Source organism: Felis catus, chromosome D4, assembly GCF_018350175.1.
Source record: "Felis catus isolate Fca126 chromosome D4, F.catus_Fca126_mat1.0, whole genome shotgun sequence".
Lineage (NCBI taxonomy): Eukaryota > Metazoa > Chordata > Mammalia > Carnivora > Felidae > Felis > Felis catus.
Window position 1 is genome coordinate 26,131,044 of NC_058380.1, and position 21,264 is coordinate 26,152,307.

The window sequence follows — 21,264 nt, forward strand, 5'->3', positions numbered from 1 at the left end:
ATTTGAAGCAGATCTTCAGTATCCAAGAAGTTGAATAGTGGGTTATATGTTCTTTCAGAAAACAAGTTTCCTGCAAAGCTCCATGGAAACAAATTATGGCCCAGTGCTTAAGGCAATCAATCAACCAGTCCTGATAAGCAAAAAGACTGGGACTCTGGCTCCCCATTATGCCAGAAGAACAGCTGATGGCTCTCCAACCATAGATTCTGATGAGGATCATCCTACTACCAGCTTGCTATAATTGTAGAGCAACCACAAGACTTGGACCTAGCCGGTGACCAAGAATGCTGAGCTGGCAGGGTACGATGGAGCTGAAGTTTTGCCATATTGGTATCATACACTGGCCCCAGATCACTGCAGGGGAGGGACCAACACTTCCTTAATCATACAGCTTAAAGCTTTCACAACCCCAAGGTCAAGATCACCTTCAAGAGCCTAAATTCAGTCCTACCAGACTGTTGTGTTCAATCCCAGAGAATAATGGGCAACTGAATTGGGAACACACATATCAGCTACTGATTTTGTCTCCATGATTCCTCTCCCAGATCGTAATATTCTAATAGTTCTACTATATGCACTATGTAACCATTTATGAAAATATTGTAATTTCTATTTATCTTTGTTGTTGTTGTCATTGGCCATTTCCTACAACTAGAATGAACTCGAATAATTCTGTGGCAGCTTTAGGATGATGAGCATTTTTGTTCAATTCAGCCTGACCACAGGACTTTTCTATAGTAGACTTTCAAAAAGCATTTGCAAAGTTATGTAATACTTTTTTTAGTTTGGAGAGAGAACTTTTTGGAGACAAATCATGGCCTTTCCGGCTTTAGGACAGAGGGATAAATATGGATCAGAATGGTTGTCCCAGATCTCTTATAGCATCATGGATTCAAAGGGTTGGAGGGGTTGCAGAGGGCAATCCTTTGGACATCTTTGCCAGGGGGTCCAGCCCTAGTGAGAGGGAATTTATTTGAACCCATCCTCCTGCCCCCCCCTTGCCAATCCCCCCACCAAAGTCCATTTGCATTTTACAAAGCTTCCTTAGCAAGCACTTCCTGGTGCTGAACCAACATCTGCCTCCCATGGGCTCAGATCTCCTGGGAGTGCACAGAATAACTCTTATTCATTATTACTTGGCATCCCTTTATGACTCCCTTGTGCTCTTCCTCCCACATCCATCCCCCTACAGAAAACTCTAGAATGCTTGCCAAATACCCAGGAGAAAGGGCAACGAACCCAGCTCTGCCTGGTAAGACTTATGCCCAGTCCACAGTTCCCTGGTTACTCTTTCTTCGTATCCGCTCACTTTCCCCTACCTGTTCTTCAGGCTTCAACTCTTCTTGACACAAGCAGAAAGTAACTTTTTAAGGGATCAGAGAGATTAAAAGTGAGATGTGTCTCTTCTTCTCCTCTGATAAAATAATTTATCAGTGGTGTCAAGACAACTCATAGAGATCCACAGCCCTTATATCCGAGGGCCATCTGAAATTTCCCTGGATGCTGTTAAGAACAAGGAGAGTGAGGGGCGCCTGGGTGGCTCAGTCGGTTGAGCATCCAGCTCTTGATTTCAGCTCAGGTCGTGATCTCACAGTCGTGGAATCAAGCCCTGTGTCAGGCTCTGCGCTGAGCATGGAGGCTGCTGAAGATTCTCTCTGTCTCCCTCCTTCTGCCCCTCTCCCCTGCTCATGCTGTCTCTCTTAAAAAAAAAAAAAAAGAACAAGGAGAGTAAGGGATTCTGGATATTCCACGGGACAGTGAGATTCGCCATCTCTAATGAGAGAGAAAAAAGGGTGAAAGGCATTGCTTATTTGCCTGCTCAGCCAAGGGTGGGGGTGTTTGCTAACCTAAAGATAGCCTTAATTTTATTTGTTTTTCCTAAGGAACATCTGCTTGCACAATGATTAGACACTGGCATTCATTAACACAGGAAGTGAAGTGTCTGAGGTTTGTGTCACTGGGAGTGTTCGAGAACAAAATAAGACAGACACTCGTGGGAGTGATTTGAGAGCATTTTTCACACTGCGCAAAGGTTCAGCCTAAGAGAATGTCTAGTATTCAGGGGGCACGGGCTGTTGAGAATTCAGTTATCTGTAGTAATTGGGAGTCACTCTCCCTGGAACTGTGGGACAGGGTGGACGATGGATGACTTTGACCATGTGTACGTGCCATGTGAATGAATACCTAACGAGGGCCTGGTGGCAGCAGCATCTCAGAAAATGCTTGCTGAATAAATGAATACATTTCTTAGGCACGCAGTGAAAAGAATGCAGAACATTCTGTACACTCTTTCTACATTCCAAAGTACATTTACATATATTATGGCATTTTGCTTCCTAACATTCCTGTGAGGCTGGAGCACAGGCTTTCCCTCCCCCGCCCCCCCGTTTTGCAGATAAGGGTCTGGTCATGGTCTCGAGAGTTGGGACAGTGTCAGAACTAGAGGGCGAGTTTCCTAATTCTTCATAGGATTTTAGAACACCCAATCATCTGGGCAGTGACTTTAAGGAAGGTTTCCCAGAGGCTTAGATCAGGATATAGCAACAGTATATCCTAAACCCCCTGGCCTCCTTCTACCCTCCTCCCTTGGTTCAAAAAATAAAAAGTGATGCCAGTAAAAATTCAATTGTTGAACATGCGAAGTATTGTATGAAAGCATAACCCAAAGGAAAAATAATCAATTTAAAAGTCAGCTACTTCACCTATATATCTACCATTCAAGACTTCCAGCAACAGGCGGTTGAATAGACGCTTGACAAAACGCAAAATGCGTCAGATTTTCCCCATTCATTAGAGGGGAGAATTGAAGACCTCCACAGAGAAATGATAGGACATCATCCCGTGGCTATGGGGAGAAGGGGAGAGGAGATGTCGACTCAGTAAAGTTGGAGATTTGGAGCATATTTTGGGGATATACCAGCTTATCTCTGTCAGGTTACAGATGAGGACACTAAGGCACAGAAGGGTCACGAAGAGTCATGTAGCCATTAGGGGCAGTGCTGAGTCTCATCCTCAGGTTTCCTAACTTCCGAACACCCTACAGCTATGGGCCTTAATATCCTATTTCTTTGGCTGCAGCTGAAGCATTTGCATCACCATCTTCATCACTGCGACCTGTGTGCATGGGTGCATGTGTGCATGGATGGGTGTCCACAGCAGGACTCTTTCTTTCTTCACTCCCTTCCCCCCAAAACAGGGTTCGACACATATGGTTGCACAATAAAGGGTCTGTATTTACAGTTTAAGTATCTACAAAATACATTTAAAATAATTCCTCCAGTCTTACTAAATCTCAATAAAAAGAACAAAAAAACAAACAACACTACTCCCTAAATTTTAGTTGTCCCCATCAATGTCCAGATTCCACCCAGGAGATCAGTCCCAAATAAAATGGCTGAGGATGAGAAGAATCCGGGAAAGCTGTAAACAGCTCCCCATTTCTATCCCCCATGGGGGGGCTTCCTCTCCCCACCAGTTTCAGCCTTAGCTCTTGGAACCCACTGCCCTCTTGGGACAGAGTCCGCCCTACATCATCCTACCTACTGGCTGTGCATCCCTCTCACATCTTTTTAAAGAGATATTTTGGGAAGCAGCACACGCACATCCAGAGACCAATTACTCAATCTCCCAGCAAGTATGGAGATGATGGAAGTATAGCCCTTCCGTCTCCTAGCAACGGCGTGGGGGAGGGGGAAGGCTGGAAAGTGAGCTGGTTGCCCAGCACCACCCTGCGTAGAAGGCATTTGCGCATTTCGCTTTTGTTGTCTTTGATGGCCATTTCTAAAACGGGCTCTGTATTCTTGGGGGGATTTTAGGCACTTAAGTTATTCTTTTAAAAGATCTCTGCTGACATCCTCAGGTCCTATAATTAACATCTCAAGCCTTCGCAGGCCGGAAGTGTTCCGTCACCCCTAAAAATACAGAGCCCCACCTTGGTCTTCCTCCTGTGGCTTAGTAGGATTTTGGCCAGTCTCCTACTTCCTCACGCTGTCGCTTGCCTTTACACATATTCGCCCCAGATGTGGACATTCAAGCACTCCGTTCTTTTTTTTTTTTTTCTTTGTCTTTTTTTTTTCTTTCTGAATTGTGAACTCTGCCCTCTAGAAAAATCAAGATTACAGTCACTGGACATCTTAGTTTGCTTTTTCACCTAAAACGACCAACCAAAGCAGATTTCCCCATCTGTTGTCCCAGTGCCTCCATGATCTCCAGGTCTTCTCCACCCTCCCCTACCACAAATGTGTCCTTGACAAGGTAAATATTTGACAAACTGGAGTAAGAATTGATTAAATGAGGGAGGAAAGCATGAGCTAGCATGATAGCTGACTCCCCTGACTGGAAATACTCAGGATCCCAAGAGAGAAGGCTGTTGAGTGGAAAGGCAATTGTTTCTGTTGTTTACGGGAGAGGGATATCTGGGGAAAGAGACATAGAGTAGGATCAGAGAGAGAAGAGAGATTTCCATTATCAATCAAAGAAAACTGAAAGGGTGAGAGAGTTGAGGAAAGCTGGGTCTGCTCTAAATTCAGACCCTGCATCTGTTATTTCTGACCCAGGGGCCTCTCAACTTTGCAAACCTCAGAAAAGGTCAAGCCTTCTGGCTAAGGCTTGGGGATAAGTGAGGGCCAATGGGAACCCCAAGGATTGGAATGTTTTTGGGGGCCAGGAGGGGGGGCGGGCACCAAGGATCAGGAGGTGAGACACAGAGTGCTTTGTTGCAGGAGCATTGATTGAAAGAACAGGAGGTGGCACTAAAGCCTGTCCTTCCATGCTAAGTTTGCAATGGCCTCTCAGATATTGGCTGAGGAAATGATGGATAAGATGAGAAGCTGTGGTTTCTAGATAATCTCACAAATTTTATTTCAGCCAAGCAAGAGGTTGTTTCTCTAATAAATAGGGAAATGCCTTCCCTTCTCTGCCTGCCTGTGCCCCAGTTTGTTCCTCCTGGAGTCAGGAAATTTGCACAGATGATACCATTTCCATCGGCCTCCCCTCTGGGGCCCATGGCTTACCATAGAGAGCCTTGTCAGGCTGTCCATTTTTAGTCCTTCTGAACCAACTCCTGAGAGGTTGCAACTATCTTGCTTCTAGATGGAATTCAAACCTGAACAATTTGGCTCATGGAGCCATGAGCAATGGCTAAAATTTTAGTAGAAAAGGAAGTCTCACACTGGCTCTGAATCCTGGGACAAGTCCCATGGAGGGGTCCACAGCTACTCATGGGCACACGAGATCCTTTCCACTCTTGGGCCCTGCCTAGGTGCTAAACCAAGCCTGGGCAGATAGGCCGAGAGATTCTGAGAAGGTGGTGGAGGGTTCAGGGAGAGATGAAGAAGGCAGAGCAGACCTGGTCACTGTTTGGGTTTATCAGTTATTCCCTAGATGTGAGAAATGGGGTACACATGATGAGACTTTTGTGTCTAAGTGAAATCCAAAGGAAAATCTTTCATGGAGAGGAATTTTGTTCTAGTGGCTTCCTTCTGGTGTCCTCTGGTGTAGAGCTGGACTATAAAAAGTGAGCGTAGTTTAGGCGCCCACTACCTACAGGAACATTGCAATCTGCTATGTCTACAGAGAAGGGTGAATCGATCAGGACTCTTCCCTGTCTCCCCTTCACATCAGCGTCAAGAGGAACATGAGGGTGGAACTCTCAGGCCTTCAAGAGCATCCAAGTGCATAGGTGGGAAACAGAATTCCAGTATGGGGAAGCCCCTCAATTAGTTAGTGCATCTCAGACCTGTAGACTCAAGGCCAATCCTCTAAAACCACCATGACTTTCTGAAGGCTCGACACCAGCTGGTACTTTCCTAACACTGGGGGCTCGACCCAGAGGTCAAAACAGATACTGACAGGGAAGCTAAGAGACTGTGAAAATAGACTTTCTTCCACCATTTTGCTCAGGACCAGTTCGCTGTCCAGTAAATCTGGGCTGTCTTTCAGGACTTCCCAACTTTATGGACAAATATAGCCAGGAGCAAAGCACAATCCTCCAAATTGTTAGTTCTGAGCCTGCTGAGGTTATTTCATCACTTATGTGAAGTTCTGCATGTTCAAGTTCTGTTCTGACACAGGCCTTTGTCAGGAGCCCAGTTACCATGGCAGTGCCTCCAAAATAGAACAAGTCCAACACATATCAATAGACGGTACAATAAATAGAATAAGTACTCCTTACAATACATTATTCGTTTCTAAGGGTAGTAATTACAGAGAGTTGAAAATAACTACACCTCCCCCCTTCATTTAATTAAAGGAAAACAATTCCACAAATCGGAAATGCACAGTGTTTATATCAGAACGGAACTGAGTGGCCGTGTGATTAAGAGGCCAGGATAACAGTTGAATTTGCTAGGGAAAACTTAATGCACTAAAGCTAGAGCCTTTCAGAGAATCATTCCGAAGCACTCTGTCTCAAACTGAACCTATAATGTGGTTGGTGGAGGCACCAGCTAAGTATGAACTAAGAGCATCACCTAAGAAGCATAATATGCTTTTTCAATGGTGGGGTGAGCATTCCTCTCTTTTCCCATGGCTACCCTGGTTTGCTGCTGATGTCCCATAACTCTCTCAAGTGTCGTGCTTCAGATGGAAACTTATATAAGCACCCTTATTATAGGTAACCACAGGGTTTAGGAGGCTGGGGACAGACCCTTTGAAAAAATTTCTAAGGCTGTGAGAAAAAAGATACCCATCTTCATGGTAGATATTTCAATGAATATTGCATCATTTGAGCTGTTTGTAGGTAAATGCATGTCTGAAGGGCTCCAATATCTTGTGCTTTCCGTGGATGACTCCCCATCTTAGAGTAAGCAACCTGACAGAGAAGAAAAATGCACTGCCTTTGGAACCAGACAGGCCTGAGTTCCAGAACCAATGTTGTTTCTTACCTTGAGAAAGTCTTAGCCTCACTTTTACAGATGTGTAAAAGTGGGGCTAACACTCTGTGCTTTATGTGGGTTGCTGTGAAAATTGAATGATGCGTAGGTACAAGTTCCCAGCACAATGTCTGGTCTATGGTAGGAAACGATTCTTAGTGTCTTGTTCAGTCACTACAGTCACTACAGTGGCTGTAGCTAGCACGGTAGACTTTCTAGACACAGCCTTTGGAGCCGGTTGGACCTAAAAGTGACAGAATCCTGGGAAAGTTAATGAACCTCTGAGGCTCCCCGCCCCGACTCTTAAAGGTAGCCACCACTGAGAACATGTCAGTGTGTTGAGAAGAATAACAGAGGTGACAAACGTTAAGTCACCTGGCACAGATCCTGACACTAAACAGACATTGTCCCAGGTTGTGTTCCTGGGAAGCAAACGCTGGGATGGAGGCCAGCATGTAAGGAGCGCCACTGGGGCGAGCAGTTGTGGAAGAGACGGAAAGGAAGCAGGACTGGGAACGTGAAAAAGCTCTGATGTAGTCCATTTGACAACTTGACAGCAAATGACCGCTCGGCCTCCTTGAGACGTGGTGCCATGTCAAGGACTCATTGACCCCCATAATGGGCAGATTAGACATTTAGCAGTGGGGATAGCTGAATCAGCTTTGGTGAATTCAAGTACATGCTGATGGCCCGTGCATAACCTTTGTCCTTAGCACCATGACCCTCACTCATGTGCCCTTTGTGCCTTTACTGGAATGGCTGATGCCAGAGGCTGAGGTGAGTGGACCCAAGCATTTTGTCTGTTTGGTTTGTGCCTCTTTCAGGGATGAGTACTCTGAGGGACATTAAAATGTGCCACTTACTTAGTTTCAGCCTCTCTGCTTGAAATCCATTCTTTTTTTAAAATCGCTGATTTTTAGAGCAGTTTCAGATTTACAGAAAGACTGTGAAGACGCCCAATTTCCCCTATTATTAACATTCTATGTTTGTAGAGTACATTTGTCACAATTAATGAACCAATGTTGATTGATCACGAACATCAGATTGTCTCCGTTTTCTCTGAGCGCCCTCGTCTATCCCAGGATCCCATCCAAGACCCCGCATTCTATTTAATAGTCCTGTCTCCTTGGGCTCCTCTTGGCTGTGACAATTTCTTAGACTTCCCTGGTTTTTCTGATTTTTGACAGTTTTGAAGTCATTCATTATATAGAATATTCCCCAGCTGGGACTTGTCTTGAGGTTTTTATTGTGTAGGAACGTGCTTTTGGAAGGAAGACCACAGAGCCTCGGACCATCCTTATCACACCATTTAAAGAGTGCTTGCTATCAGCGTGACATCACTGATGTCACTGGTTGTTGCTAACCCTGATCTCCTGGCTTGAGATGATGTTACCCTTTTCTTCCCCTTCATTTCCTATGTTCTATCACCGTGGGGGTGGAAGAACAGCTACATAAATCCTTTACAGTTCTTTGGTGTGGGGGATTTGTCTATTCTACCCCACTTACTCATTTGTTCAATCGTTTATCTATCTCAGTACGGACTCATAGGTATTCAATAACAATCCAAAACTACCTTATTTATTTTGTGGCTGATATCATTCCAGCTCTGGCCATTCGGGAGTCTTTTAGTTGCCATCTGTCTTCCGTTGACATAACCCCATTACTGTGGTATGTTTTTGTTTTTGAGCACTTTCTCTCTTTCAGGCACTATAGATACACCGACCTCATCTCATACATTTTCTGCCACAGTCTTGGAATTAGCCACTTCTCCAAGGGACCCTCATTCCTTTTATTAGCGAATAGTATCAGAAACCAAGATCTGTTGTCTAGGTGCACTTGTTGCCTTAGGATATCATTGCTTCCAGGCTTTCCCTCTCAGCTGATGGATAAAGGGGATATATGTGTGTATATTAACCAGTGTCTATATGCATATCTATAAGTATTTCTTTATGTAACCATGTATGTCTATATTGGGCCACAAATGGGTTTGTACCGATCTCTCCAATTGTGACCTGTTACCACATAGAACATTCCAGTCTCCTCCCCTTGCTTAGCTGCAATCTCTTACTCCAAAGTAGATTACCCATCTACTTAATTCAAGCAAATCAATCCAAGTTTACATGTATAGTGGTTTCAGAATTGCTAACCCATACCTTCATGGAAAAAAGCCTATCAACTCGAGTACAGTGCTTACGTACAGTTCCTTTTGTCTTTAGTCTTACAGACCCCACCCATTTCCAGAGTGACTTAGGCCAATGCTTTATTTTTCTAAATCCATTGCTTATCCTCCACTGATAGTGAAGGTGAACCCTATATACATTTTCTCTTTGTCAACTGGCGTAATTAATCTTTGTTATCAGAGGGACACTGGAGGAACATGAAAAGAGGAAAGGGCTTCTCTTCCTGGTTCTGTGTGCTCTTCCCTGTTTGCTCCTATGACAGAGGAGCGGCCAGCAGCAGGCAGGACCTCCATGACACTCACTTTTCCAGCAAGTTCTGCCAGCAGGACTCGCTTCATGGAAGTATAACCAGTGTAGTCTCTCAAGACCCCCCCTCTCATAAGGAGCTACACATTTGGTTTAATGCTCTGTTGATACAATCTTGAAATTCTTAACGATTTTGTCTTTGAACTTACAGGGAAGTCCAGTGGGGCAAAAGGGCATGCACGTGTGCAGGGGAGATAACGAGGTGACAGTGTCCACACACATGGGGTCAGGTCCACAGGCACAGCAGGCAGTGCTCAGGATGCACATGAGCATGAGCGTGAGCAGCTGGCCTGGCTACCTGGTGCACACGGCATATGGGGGGGCAGGTCAGGGCCCTGAAGACCCCAAAGGGTAGCCTGGCTGGGATGACAGAGCAGCAGCAACAGCAGTTGCTGCCACAGCCCTGAAAGAAAGAAGAGACACCTCCTGAGTTCAATGCTGGGACCTGTGGGGAAAGGCCAGCTCTCCTGTCTGTCCCTGGAGCCTGTCCCTGTGGCCGCCTCACCAACACGAACTCTCCATCCTGAGCACCAGGGTGGGAACTACCTGTGCAGCCAGTAGATGTTTCAGTAAGTTATTGCAAAATGAAGCTGTAATATTGTGATTTATAATATGAAATATGTGTGTATAGATACAGATATAGATATATGTATGTATATATTGTATACATACATATGTATGTATAAAAATATGCATAAATATATATATACATATATGTGTGTGTGTGTATATATATATATATATATATATACACATTTGGTCTTCATCCTTATTTCAGGCACAGAGCTCCAAAGTCCCTTGGAATTTCCTAAGTGAGGAGAGCAATAAACATCAATAAATATCAATGACAGCAAGAAACATCAACCAACTTTGGAAAGTACCTAAGGGTGAGGGCTGGTTACCAGAAGAACCAAACCTGTGATCCAAGGGTTGAAATTTCCCTACTACCTACCTGACCTCTAGGTAGGTTGAATCAACACCAATGGCCAGTGACTTGATCAATCAGGTCTATGTAATGAAGCCTCCATAAACACCCAAAAGCAGTGTGGGCAGAATGGTTCAGAGAGTTTACCATTGATACAAATATGGAAGTTTGGGGAGAATGGCACACTTGGAGGGGGTATGGACGTTCTGCACCCTTTCCCCTCACACCTTATCTTATGCGTCCTTCCGTCTGGCTGTTCCTGAGATGTATCTTTTTATAATAGATCGGTTACCTAGTAAATAAAATGTTTCTCAGCATCTGTGAGCCACTCTAGCAAATTAATGGCTACCAAAGAGGGGGTCATTGGACCCTCCAGCCTATAGCCAGTCACCAGAAGCATGAGTAATGACCAAGACTTTCAAGTGGCATCTGAAGACACTATCTACCTGGAGATAGTGTTAGAACTGAGTTGAATTGTGGGACACCCAGCTGGTGTCCCAGAACTGCTTGAATGTGTGGGGAAACTACTCCCCCCCCCCGCCATTACTACACACACATTGAAATTGGGATCAGAACTCAGAGAGCATACACAATAGACATTGCAATAAAACATATCAGGGAGTTACTAGAATTCTTCAAAGAATTTAGAATCTGTGCCTTTGAAACTTGCTGCAAGATTGGAAAGCAAATTTAGAAATAGAAATTGTAGTTAAAAATTGTTGCATCCATTCAAAAGAAACAGTAGTTTCCTATGAATTTTTCAATGAACAAATTCCTACTAACAACAAAGGCAATTTTTAAATTAATGTTTTCTTGTCATTGAATATATAGCAACAGACTACATAATGGGCGTTTTAAATTATATAAAAATCACAAAGTCCCTCTTGGTTTCTTGTACAAACTCCACAAGTTACAGGAAATGTCAGAGGAAGCATTAAAATGCCACTGTATAAATTTATGCTTAAAATTAAACTCAGACTTAAACAAAAATGATTTATATAAAGGGTTAAGTCTTTTCAGAAAAAAAGATTTAGAATCATACTCTAGATGTACTAAAAACTTACTTTGAAGTAATTTATCAGAAATTTGTCCTCATGTTGTTGCAACCTGTAAAACACTCAACTCCAATTACGGTTGCATCAGCTGAAAGAGACTTCTCAAAATTAAAAATTACTATGGTTCTTACATTTGCCAAGAGCTACTGACATGGCTTTCAACTCATTGAAAATGAACTTGCCACATTTTGATGAATTTGTAGGAAAGTGGGCCAGAAAAATCATATGACCAATCAAGATAGCACATTCATAAAGCATTATTATTTACTGTATTATATAAAATTATGATTCTGATACCTAAAATATTAATTAATTAATTAATAAGTTAAATCCACATGGCCTTTCTTCTCAGCACTTTACCTCTAATACCCTATTACCATAAGGGGTCCCAGACTCTATGGTCCAAACAGCAGTGCTGTTTGCACTGACCACAGACCGGCTGCAAAGCCCTTTCCTGTTATGGATACTGAAAGCTGGCAGCCTTTCATATCACCCAGTGGGGGAAATAGACCCTAACGTGCCCCATATTCATGCTCTGTATGCAATCTCTTTTCCTCGAGTGTAGGCAAGACCTGTGACTTGCTTTTAACCAATAGATGATGGCAAATGTGATGGGATGTCACTTCTGATCATCCATCCTTGACATTCTTAATATTACAAATTGAGAATATCCTTGTTAGCCACCCATCTGTTTTATCCCATGAACATGCTGTGTTCCATTCACCGTATCCATAACTATCCAGTGTATGAGTTGGGAGTTGACCTGGCTTGGAGCTGGGCTACTCTGGAGAATAATTCCTGGACCTGGTTCTCAGACCTTTCTGTCCTTCCCCTGCGGACGTGAGAATCTCTTTGTAAAAGACCAGAAGTCCACATCCAGAATTACTGTGACACCAGCTAATCACAGGTCATTTCTTACCTAATAGCTTCCAAATAAGGTTTCCTTTGAAGATGCGGACACTGTGTAGCTTCAGAGGAGAGGAGGACATGTTGGGTCACTTTATAAAAATTCGCCCTAGTTCCCACAAGTCAGTTTGTAGGTTTTGTGTGCTCTGCTTTAATCTGATAAAGATTTGTGTTTTTAATTAACCAGTTAGGTCCCCATGATGGGAAGTGGATGTAGAGGGACGGAGATTTAGGAGTGTGGCAGCCTGATGGTTTGAATTCCAGTTGTCTGTCTAAAATTCTATTATTTGGGGCAGTTGCTCAGCCTCTGAGAGGCAGAAGCCTGATTTTAGAGAGAAGGCGGTCCCCCCAAATTTTATTCCCCCAGAGTGGGGAAGTATGAAAATACTTGTCACCATGAAAAGTCAGAACAGCCAAGACTAAAGGACAGATGGAGAAACACAGGAAGAACGAGGACAGCAAGAGGTACGAGGAGGCTATATTCCCTTTTCCCGTGTTCTCCTTTTATAAAATTTTAACATTTCACACTTAAACTTTTCCCAGGGTTCGTATTTCTGTGGCTAGCTCTTTGTTATTACAGTTTACCCATAGATATGATAAATGAATATAGTGAATGATTGCTGAAGGTCGACCAGATGGCTTGATGACTTCATTTACTCTTTTTCTTTGGGAAAACAATTGAAAAAATTCTAGCTACTCATTCTCCTGCAGGCAGGGGTGTGCAGTGGTCACTTTTGAAAATGGAAAGATAAACACGGTTATTGTGTGCCTGAACGCTCTGGGGATCCTGGAGATACTTTCTGCTCCACTATTTTATTCAAGAACATAAGGAATTAATTGTACACCTTGCTGAGAGAAAAAGGCACATTGTATATTCCAAATACCAAGATCTTTCTTTTAGGATTAGAAATGTAGTTGACACAGAGAAAATACTTTCAAGATGTCGGTGGGGGTGGGGGGTGGGGCAAGGCTCCAGCTCTTTAGAAGTCAATATTATTCAGCACCTGCATAGCTTCATATCTCTGTGGGTTAGGGGTATCTAGTGTTTCTCAGAGACCATAACCCAGCCATCCATAATCAAACATGAGTCCTCTCAAAAGATACAAAAAAGAAGAAGGGAGTAGACATAAGAACTCTTCCCCAGAGTTTCAAAATATTTCCAGATATGAGAGCTTTGAAGAACAATTTCCTCTTCAGGGATTTCCAGCCTTCTCAATCTGAAAGGCAGGCACAAAGCTTTATATTTCCTGTTCACACTGGATTCCAGGGTGAGTCTAGCCTGCACACTGGCTTTCAGACAAACAGTGAGGAAGGACCAAATAGAAGAATAGACGGGGCATTTGCAGTCACACTTGGGTTCTGATCCATTCTGGACTAGTTATGTGCCCTTTCCGTGGCTCAGTTTACTCATTTGTAAAACACAGTTGCCAACAGCTACTTCAAATGGCTTTTGCAGTAATGACGTGAGAATAATGGGCGATGGATTCCCTGTACAGAGGAGACCGTCACTAAACATGTGCCCGGTTAGTTCCACGAGGGCAGGTCTCTCTGGAGCCCCAGCGCTTCCTCATGCCTGGTGCACAGTAGGTACTCAAGATTTGTCAAACGAATGAATCATATTCATTATTTTCCATTTCTTATCACTGTCGCCCTATAAACTAGACAAGATGTTCACCTGTATGCAGGGAGGACTACATTGCCTTATCAGGAGAACCCAGCAGGACCTGATGTGATACACATGCACTCCGATAACTTCCTAGCGGGAATGTAACTGGACACGACCACTTTAGAGAAGAATTCGGGAAAGTGGACTACTGAAGCTGAACATGCATGCACCTTGACCAGAGTTCCATTCCTAGGTATATACCTCTAAGAATATAGCTTTTCATACAAGACCACACATACCAAAATATTAATGTTTGTAATACAAACAAGGGAAAGCAATTTAAATGCTGAGCAGCTGAGTAATCAATACATGTATTCAATATATTCTTTTAAAAAAAATTTATGTTTACTTATTTTTGAGAGAGAGAGAGAGAGAGAATGAGCAGAGGAGTGGCACAGAGAGGGAGACACAGAATCTGAAACAGGCTCCAGGCTCTGAGCTGTCAGCACAAGGCCCGACACGGGGCTCAAGCCCACAAACTGTGAGATCATGACCTGAGCCAAAGTCAGGCGCTTAACCGACTGAGCCTCCCAGGCACCCCTCAATATATTCTTAACATGTATTTTACAACAAAGAAAATTAGTAAAATTCTGCCAGCATATACGACCCTCAAATACAGAATTTCAAACAAATAATTCCATCTGCAAAAGAATAGACCAGATTATGGTTATATACATCTAGTTTAAAAGATGCATAACAGCAACATATATTGCTTACCGGTACAAACATATATCATTAAAGTATAAAAAGAAATGCAAAGAATAATAAACACTATATTTAGAAGAGCCAGTCCCTCTGAGAAGGGAGAGGAGGGTTTAAATCAGAAAAGACGATGCAGAGAAATTGGATACAGAGGAATATCAGTGATTTTTGATGTTTTAGAAAGGTGTCCACCACCTAAAAATGAAAATGTATGTTTAAAAAGGATCTTAACATGTGAGAGCTGGAGGAATCCTCTAGCACCGACCCCACCTCTCCATTCTAATCGTAAGCAACCTCAGGCCCAGAGAAGTGAAGTAATTTGCTTCAGGGTGCACAGTCAGGTAGCAGCAAAGCTGTGATTAGATTCCAGATTTTCAGGTCCCACGCCAAAAGTTTTACAGTGCTCTTTTTAATTGCGTTTGGTCTGGTTCCTTTTTCCCTCTTGCAGGGAGGAAACTGAACATACACGTGAGCAGCACCGTCATTAGATGCACCACAGTTGAGCCCCGCAGAGAATGTATGGAGAAAAGGCTTCTGATCGAGTCCAGGCAGACAGGATGTTCTTGAAGCACGGCCGGCCAGCGTAAGCAGTATTTCTAAGGCTTTTGTTTTCCTGCCCTAGAGAGATTGTGGGGCATTCATACGCAAGGTCATCCAAACTTGCCCACATGTTTACTCCCAGTCCCTAGAAAAGTCAGACCAGCCTTGGCAAATCTGGGTTTTGCTATCAAGACATCCAGACTTGTAAGGAATTTTAAAGTTTCAAGTCCTTGACATTTTCAAAGTAGGAGAACACAGTTAAAGATCACAGGATTCAGGGGCGCCTGGGGGGCTTAGTCAGTTACATGTTCGACTCCTGATTTTTGACTCAGGTCATGATCTCATGGTCATGGGATCAAGCCCTGTGCCGAGCTCTGCACTGAGTATGGAGCCCTCTTAGGATTCTCTCTCTCTCTCTCTCAAAATAAATAAATAAACATTAAAAAAAGAAAAGATTGCAGATTGCGGGATTCCGTGGAACTGGCAGGATTATGGCAACAAGTTTATGAACACACAGATGAAACCTCCATGTGTATTATTTCATGTACACAAAACAAGACAAAAATGGTACCCGAATAAAGGCATTTTCGACACCATTCTACATATATCACATCAATACTCGTGCATACTGTACAGTGAATTTCTACCCTAAGCTTTTTGTTCTCCCTCCCATTAAGTTTCAAAGCGGATCTGGAAAGTTCAGTTTGCTTTTTTACTGATGATAATTCATAGAGGTATTAATGCCTCTTCTTTTTTATGTTCTGGTGACTTTCTGGTCTCTTAACCCAAAGTGTTTTGTTTTTAGGTTTTTTTTTTGAGACAGAGAGAGACAGAGCATAAGCAGGGGAGGAGCAGAGAGAGAGGGAGACACAGAATCCGAAGCAGGCTCCAGGCTCTGAGCTGTCAGCACAGAGCCTGATCCGGGGCTCGAACTCACGGACTGTGAGATCATGACCTGAGCTGAAGTCGGACACTTAACCAACTGAGCCGCCCAGGCGCCCCGCTTAACCCAAAGTTTTTTTTTTTAATTTTTTTTTAACGTTTATTTATTTTGGGGACAGAGAGAGACAGAGCATGAACGGGGGAGGGGCAGAGAGAGGGGGAGACACAGAATCGGAAACAGGCTCCAGGCTCTGAGCCATCAGCCCAGAGCCTGACGCAGGGCTCGAACTCACGGACCGCGAGGTCGTGACCTGGCTGAAGTCGGACGCTTAACCGACTGCGCCACCCAGGCGCCCCAACCCAAAGTTTTTGATGCATATCTTTCTGTCCCATGTGTACCCTAGAGACACAAAGTAACTTGGCTCCTGGATGGAAAAAGTTGGGGTACCAATCCCTCATCTATCTTAGGGATTTCCTCGCCTCTCCTTCCCTAATCCATGATGTATGTAGCTGTGGCTCTGGCATATGGCAATGGCCTGTCACCACACCTCAAAACAGGGCACCATCTCCTACCAGCTCCATACCCGTCTTCATTCCCCCAACTATAGTGAACATTCAACCTACGGCCAAGGAACAACTGAGTTCGTCTTCCCTTACCTGTCCTCGTACTTTTTTTTTCAAGTTTATTCATTTATTTTGAGAGAGAGAAAGTGTGAGTGAGGGAAGGGCAGAGAGAGAGGGAGAAAGAGAGGATCTCAAGCACACTCCTCACTGTCAACACAGAACCTGATGTCAAGCTCAAACCCACAAACCGTGAGATCATGACCTGAGCCCAAGCAGGACACTCAATGGACTGAGCCACCCAGGCATCCCTCTTTTGTTGCAAAATCCCTACATTGTTTGGACATGGTCTTCCTCCTTATCTCTGTTCCATTTTCCCCTTTAATAAATATTCCCAAGTGAATGGATGTCCATATTGGAATTTCATCAGAAAACCTCACTAGAAAAGATTCATTTCTATTAGAATTTTGCTCAAGAAAATTTCATGGGTAGGGTACAGTTATTGGGTCTATTTATTAATCTACAAACATTCCTATCAACCCACCAAAATGTTACCATGTCTTTCTTCAAGGATGACCCCAGACCTGTATCTGATGAAGCCGTAGATGGGGGAGAGCTGGAGGTTGTTTTTCAACCTTAGGTAATATTTATACCTCCCCATTTTGTTTTTTGGGTTTTATTTATTTTTTATTTTTTTCAGGCCAGGGCCCCAAGCCAATTGTACGATCTTTCCATGCCAGGGTGAGTCTATGTGTCTTGCTTCCCTTTGCCATTTTGTATAGAGTCTTGAGGAGAAGAGCATGTGTGGTCTAAAAGAAATTGAGTAGAATCTGCAGAGAGCTTGAGTGAGGCCCATGGGCTCCACAGTAGGAGGCCAGAATGGGGCAGGTTCTCTTGTGCCATGGGCACGATTTGTGGTCCAGCCATGTCAAAGCCATTTCATGAAGGAAAAGCAAGCTGAGTAGAAGGCAGAAGTCTTTTGGCCATTGCCCCGTGCACAAAACTGGCCCCACTGGCAAAGCAAGACGAAGCTACCCAGGTGCAAGGCTTAGACGGGGGGACCAGAGGGCCATTTGGATGATGTTTCATGGCCCCAAGGCACAGCAAATGAAATTATACTAAGAGTCTCAAAAAAGCAAAGAAAGAAATAAAAGGAGATACCCATCATACAATTCCGATTTTAGGTCTCATTCCCAGACCTCTTTTCTGTTTTCACGATAAATTAATATTTTGGTAAATTCTGTAAAGTTTTTGTGAATAGTGTAATGATTCCATCATTGTCACAGTAAAACATTTATTTATTGAATGGCATGTGTAAAATAGACTTCAGTTTTTACAACCTTGTTTAATATTTACTCACTTTTAAATACACCTCAAAAATACATAGTTTATGTGTTTTAAATATACTTAAGTTTTATTGAAATACATTTATAATTCAAAAACATGTTTCGGCAAAATGGTGCCCTGGTTTCTTAGCTGTAAGGATCACCAAATGTGCAGAAGCCGAGATGAAAGGTAAGTTGATATCTTTGGTTTTTACTTTTAGCTCTGAATTTTCTTTCAAAGGGGTTTGAAACGTAAAATTGCAAAACTCACAAAAAGGAGGGCAGCAGAGCGATTCCTTGGTCTTCTGAACATCATCACATTTACTTCTTTTTTTTCCAACAAAGAAAGGAGCTACGCCATAAACCCCATAAGTTGGCCTGGGCCTCGCTGACAGAGAACACAGAGCTGAAGGGAAACCGTCCATCACAAGTAAGAAAACACCAAGGACTCAAACAGTGACATTGGGAAAAACAGAGAGAGAGAGAGAGAAAAGAAAAAACAAAACAAAACAAAACAAAACAAAACAAAAAACAAGATAGGAGAAATCTCAGATTTTTTTTTCATGAGTATTTGGGGCTTTGAACATCATGTTTGGAGAATAGCTGGTGACAAATTCCTTTCTTGTTGATGCAAGTTGGTAACTGGAAATTCTACTCCGATGAAACCACAGATACATTCTCAGACAACACACTAACCAGAGATTCCCCACCTCCCGAAGGCGCATGCAGACATGCAGACTAGCTGGTGAATTCCAAGAGATCAGGCCCTGTCTGAGGGTCCTTGACATCCTTGGGGAATGCTGGGTTGTGACAAAGACAAGCCAACTTCCACCAAAACCCTGCATTGTGTCGTGCCCCACCCCCTGAGGGGGCAAACTTCCTGACACTTCCTCAGTGAAGCCACTCTCAGCCTGCCTGGCCTGCTCTCCTGGGCCCTCAAGTTGTGGCCATGTTAACGCTCAGAGCGCTATGCTAATCAGGGGTGACTGGCATTTTGTGCAATTTTTTTTTTTGGATGGGGGTGCCCAAGACTAAATCAGACTAATGATGAAACAAGCACCATTTTTCTAGCTCTGTTCTCACCTCGTATTCTCAACAGTGACTTCTAGAAGTTTCCCTGGTAGCGTCTCACATGAGTTCCACAGACCAGCTCTGCCCGATGCAGGTCGGCGTGCCCCCGCTCCCTGTCCCTGGGATGTACCAAGTTGCTGATGCACAGATGACAAAGCCAACGGTGAGGGCACACACCGCTGAATCCTCAACAGCACGGCCGCTGATTTCCTCCAAGGGGCTGTTCTCGGTGGCCCCTGTCACATAACCTCTCCCAAATCTGTGTGTTTATGGTTTCAAAGTCACTGTCCCTATTTCCTTTTATCACTGACCATGCTGGTGTTGTTGGCGTTGCTGAGATCTTGCAATATTAAGATCGCGCTGAGATTCTGATCAAACGGCTGCCCAGTTCTGGGCTCCCTCTTCCTTGCACACCCCTCCACGTGGACATCAAGTGACAGAATTGTGCTGTAATCACCCAACTCTCTAGCTCATGCTCCAAATCTGTATGCCTGAAAACTCATCCCAGAAGGCTCCTTGGGGCGTATTGCAAATTACTCCAGCTTCTTCGAAGACATCAGCACACATGCCCTCACCCCCCGACCCCACCACACCCACCTGCACCCTGCTATGGACATTCCCACAGGATCCACGCTATGGGGGTGCCCCACACATCATGTAGGTATCTAAGAAAGGTTTGTGAAAGGAACAGTCACTTTCACTGAAAGCAGGCAGCCCTGGCAATGTGTTGCTTATTGTTGGCGCAAAGGGGGTGTTTGCAGCCTCTCTTTGGGGGTGCGGGGTGGGACAGATAAGGTCATAAGACTCAATCTCAGAGTCTCTCCCTCAGGCTTGCCTCCACAGGAGGACTTCTTGTCAAGACGTCACTGTGACTGCCATCCATGCTGGATGTGGTTCTCTGTGTCCACGGTGCGTGAGGACCACCCGGGTCCCCACCCAGGTCAATCGGTGTCAGTTCTCTGGGGTTTTTTCAGTCCCCCAGTGATCTTCCTGCACCTCAGAGCTGTAAGTACTGCTGCAGAGCAAACCCATAAACACACAGACACGTAAACCTCTGAAGATTCAAGCAGCTTATTTTATCATTGTCATTCTTGTAACACTTGTCCAACGTATCAAGATCTTGAGTTTGAAGGTAACAGTGTTTGGGGAGCCTGGGTGGCTCAGTTGGTTAAGGGTCCGACCTCAGCTCAGGTCATGATCTCTCGGTTTGTGAGGTTCAAGCCCTGTGTCAGGCTCTCTGCTCTCAGCACAAAGCCTGCTTCAGATCTTCTGTCTCTCTCTCTCTCTCTCTCTCTCTCTCTCACTCAAAAATAAATAAATATTTTTTAAAAAAATAAAGAAGTAACAATGTTCATTTTAGCCGTTCACACAACAAAGATGAGCAGAACAATTACTGTTCTGTATGCTAAGCCCACCCTACTCGGCCCCCGACACAGGAAAAATGTTAATAATGTGGTGCTTATTCTCTCAGACCTTGCTGTATATTCATGAAAATGATACGTCAACAGATACACAAGCTGTTGGCCAATTCATTTGGGAAAATAATGTCTTTCTTTCTTGCATTGCCTTGAGCACAACCAATCTCCTTTTCCGTTAGAAGCATCCCTTTGCTAACATCCCTTCTAACAGGGAAAGAATTATGTTCCCTACAGAAAGAACTGGAAGAGCCAGACGAGTGTTCTGTTATGACATACAAAAAGAGGATCTCTGAACCTGCAGAAAGACAATAGTCTTTGGCAAGAGAGAAACATCTTCCTAAACAGTTAAGCAGGGTTTGCGGCTTTTCACTTACTGACTCAACGTTACCACTCAGCACTTGGAAGCTCTTCTTTGCTTTATAGAAAGAGAGCCGGGAAATAACATTCTTCACAGATCCTTTCTGTATATGGTTCTGAGTCTAGGTCTTCTGGAAGAGGAAAATTTCTGTGTGGGCCCCCAAGGAGATGTGACATACCGAAAGGCCTGTGGGCTAGCACAGGCCTGGGACTGGGCAGGTAGGGCACCATGGCTGGGGCCTCAATGGCAACAGTGTGGCTCAGGGCCAGAAGGACGGGAGGAACCAATTATAGTCATTAGTTCATTCAAGAAGGGATTCTCATGCACCAGTTGTGTGCCTGACGCAGCTCTGGGTCTTGGAGAGGGAACCATGAGACAAATAGACCCAAATCCCTGCCATCATGGAGCTTGCCTTCAAGCAGGGACTTCAGAAGAGAACAAGCTTGTGTCCAGTAACAAGTGGGGCAAAACTTCTCAGCCAGAGCCCCGTGGAGAAG

At 44.0% G+C, this 21,264-nt stretch overlaps 1 long non-coding RNA gene across 3 annotated transcripts; it reads left to right on the forward strand.

The window, feature by feature from the left end:
• The first annotated feature begins 1,189 nt into the window (after window positions 1-1,189).
• LOC109493770 lies at window positions 1,190-20,199 on the forward strand. Of its 3 annotated transcripts, XR_006588920.1 has the most exons (7): window positions 3,210-4,254; window positions 10,137-10,321; window positions 13,907-14,103; window positions 15,061-15,195; window positions 17,167-18,110; window positions 18,266-18,350; window positions 19,020-20,199. It is a non-coding gene; the product is annotated as an uncharacterized LOC109493770 (long non-coding RNA). The 3 variants fall into 3 exon arrangements; XR_006588919.1 differs by lacking the exon at window positions 3,210-4,254 and adding an exon at window positions 1,190-1,252 and having other exon boundaries at window positions 18,266-20,199; XR_006588918.1 differs by having other exon boundaries at window positions 18,266-20,199.
• The last annotated feature ends 1,065 nt before the right edge of the window (window positions 20,200-21,264 follow it).